At 41.2% G+C, this 3,404-nt stretch overlaps 1 pseudogene across 1 annotated transcript in view; it reads right to left on the bottom strand.

The window, feature by feature from the left end:
* Positions 1-3,002: 3,002 nt before the first annotated feature.
* The window catches only part of LOC111724291, a 591-nt pseudogene continuing 189 nt past the window's right edge, over positions 3,003-3,404 (bottom strand). Inside the window, exon 1 of the transcript XR_002772610.1 lies at positions 3,003-3,404. This exon is cut by the window's right edge and continues 189 nt beyond it. The product of XR_002772610.1 is annotated as a 60S ribosomal protein L9 pseudogene (transcript).

Below are 3,404 nucleotides of genomic sequence, written 5' to 3'. Positions count from 1 at the left end.
AAAAAAAAAAAAAAAAAAAAAAAAAAAAAAAAAACTTACACATAAATCTTTATAGCCTCTTTATTCATAATTGCTCCAAACTCAAGGGGGCAGTTGATTCTGATCAAGCAACCAACATATCCTCGATTAAGTGAATAGATAAACTGTAGAACAAAGTGGTATATCCATACAATGGGACATCACTAAGTGGTAAAAAGAAACAAGTTGTCAAGCCACAATAAAAAGAATCTTAAGGCTCGGTGCCTGTGGCTCAAGTGGCTAAGGCGCCAGCCACATACACCCAAGGTGGCGGGTTCAAATCCAGTCCCGGCCCACCAAACAAGAATGACGGCTGCAACCAAAAAATAGCCGGGCGTTGTGGCGGGCACCTGTGGTCCCAGCTACTCGGGAGGCTGAGGCAGGAGACTCTCTTGAGCCCAGGAGTTGGAAGTTGCTGTGAGCTGTGATGCTACAGCACTCTACCCAGGGGGACAGCTTGAGGCTCTGTCTCAAAAAAAAAAAAAAGAAGAATCTTAAAAGCCTGTTGTTAGGTGAAAGAAGCTGGTCTGAAAAGGTTACATACTCTATGATACTGACTATACGACATTCTGAAGATGGAAAAACTATGGATCAGGGGTTCTGGCAGAGGAGGAGGGATAAACAGGTGAACATGGTATTTTTAGGGCAATGAAACTATTCTGTATGATACTGTAATGGTGGTACATGACATTATGCATCTGTCAATACCTATTTAACTGTGCAACACAGTGAATCTTACTGTAAACAGTTAATAATGTATCAGTATTGACTCATCAATTGTAACAAATGTATTAAAGTAAGATGGTAATAGTAGGGGAAACTATGTGTGCGGTGGAAGTGAGTGTATACAGGAACTCTCCTTTCTACATAATTATTCTATAAACCCAAAACAAAATAGTCTATGACAAAGAAAAAATTACGTCTTTGTCATCTTTTGAGACCTTTTTCTCATGAAATATGAATAAGATTCAGCCATATTGGGCGGTGCCTGTGGCTCAAAGGAGTAGGGCACCGGCCCCATATGCCAGAGGTTGAGGGTTCTAGCCCAGCCCCGGCCAAAAACTGCAAAAAAAAAAAAAGATTCAGCCATATTTTTTGTATATAGTTCATTCATTTCACGATTACAAGATTACTTCTGTGTGAATATACTACGCTTTGCCTGCTTTCTCACTCACGGGTATTTGGGTTGTTCCAGGTTTTTACTATTTGAATGATGCTGCCATGAACATCATTTGAACTGTCCTCTGTTACAGATAGGCAAGAGCTTTCTTTGGCTGATTTAGGTCCATATCTAAGGGTGAAATTGTCAAGTCACAAGGTATATGAACATTCGATTTCAATGCATAATGTCAAACTATTAATTATTTTCCCTTAAGTGGGTATATATATTTGCACTCCCCTTGGCATTGTTTAGGAAGTTCTATAAATGGACCCACATTCTCTTTAATGCTTGGTTTTGTCACACCTTTTACATTTCATCAAAGTGTTAGCTTAATGTAGTCTTAATTCATATCTACCTAATCATCTACTGTGTACCTTAATTCACATCATCTATCTAATCTACCAAAATCAATGACTTTGAATATCTCTTCATATTTTATTACCCATATGTGTTTCTTCTTCTGTAAAATGCCTGTTGGTATCCTTTCATTTGTTTGTTTGTTTTTTAGAGAGTCTTGCTTTGTCACCTGGGCTAGAGTGCCATGGCATCATCATATCTCACAGCAACCTCAAATTCCTGGGCTCAAGCGATCCTCTTGCCTCAGCCTACCGAGTAGCTGGGAACTACAGGTGCCCGCCACAAAAGGATTTTTGATGTTAATCCTTTGTTGGTTATGTACATTGCAAATTTCTTCTCCTGCTTTGTAACTTGTCTCTTTTTAAAAATGCCTTTAATTTTAAAATGGTTAAATGTATTTGTATGTATGTGCACGTGTGTCTTTAAGAAAAATTTCTTTACTTCAAGGTCTAAATTATGAACTGATACCTATAAAAACTACTAAGAGTTTTTAAAACTTTTCATTTGATGTTTAAGTCATGAATCTATCTGGAGTTAAATTTTGTATATGGGCAGAGTAGAGAGCCCATGTATTTCTCCGTATAGGTAACCTTTATCTACTAACTCGTATACTTGTCCAATGATCCGACATGGTCTCTGCATGAATACCACTGTGCACGTGAAGATGCAGCACTTAGAGGCAGTCTGCTAACCACACTCCTGCAGAGTCACAGCCCAGAGATTTGCAGGTTCATTTCTGTACTCTATCCTACTCCATTGTTTAACTTGTTGATGCCTGTACCAATATCAAGGTATATCTTGGCTTGGCACCCGTAGCAGAGTAGTTATAGTGCCAGCCACATACACTGAGGCTGGTGGGTTTGAACCCGGCCAGAGCCAGCTAAACAATGACAACTGCAACAACAAAAATAAAATAGCCTGGCATGGTGGCAGGCACCTGTAGTTCAGCTACTTGGGAGGCTGAGGCAAGAGAATCGCTTAAGCCCAAGAGTTTGAGATTCTGTGATGCTACGACACTCTACCAAGGGGGACAAAGTGAGACTCTGTCTCAAAAAAAAGGTATATATCTTCATAATAAGTCCTCATCTTGCTCTTCTTCTTTTTTTTTTCCAAATTAAAGAATCCTTTATTGCATTGCTGAAATTACAAAGAGATGGGGTTTTTTTTGTTGGTTTTTTTTTTTGAGACGGAGCCTCAAGCTATCCCCCTGGGTAGAGTGCCATGGCATCACTCTCACAGCAATCTCCAACTCCTGGGCTCAAGCGAGTCTCCTGCCTCAGCCTTCCAAGTAGCTGGGACCACAGGCGCCCGTCACAACGCCTAGCCATTTTTTGGTTGCAGCCATCATTGTTGTTTGGCGGGCCCGGGCTAGGGATTCGAACCCGCCACCTTAGGTGCATGTGGCTGGCGCCTTAGCCGCTTGAGCCACAGGCGCCGAGCCCAAAGAGATGTTAAGGAATATCATGCGGTATCTTGCTGCAGCTGGACAACTCTTCGGTCTTACTCATCAGCCTGCTGAACTGTTCCTTTTTCAGAGACATAAATACCATCACCAAATTTTCTGATATCCTTGTTTTTAACTGTTGTGGCCTGCTGAATCAAAGCAGCTGAATTTGAAACAAGCTCAATGTCATTTCCTTCCAGGATTAACTCATCTTTCTGGGCTTGAGACACTGAACAGGCAACGCCTGCCCTCATCCGAACCCGGCGGATATATTTTTCACCCAAGAAATTTCTTATTTCAACAAGAGACCCGTTCTCCTGGATAACAACGTTGATGGGGACGTGAGCATACACAGACCTCATCTTGTAACGGAAGCCAGTGTAACACCCTTGATCATGTTCTGTACGTGACTACAAACAGTGC

This window comes from Otolemur garnettii, unplaced genomic scaffold (assembly GCF_000181295.1).
Source record: "Otolemur garnettii isolate 467f Iridium unplaced genomic scaffold, OtoGar3 scaffold00021, whole genome shotgun sequence".
NCBI classification, from domain to species: Eukaryota; Metazoa; Chordata; class Mammalia; order Primates; family Galagidae; genus Otolemur; species Otolemur garnettii.
This window is presented reverse-complemented; position numbering and strand designations above follow the sequence as displayed.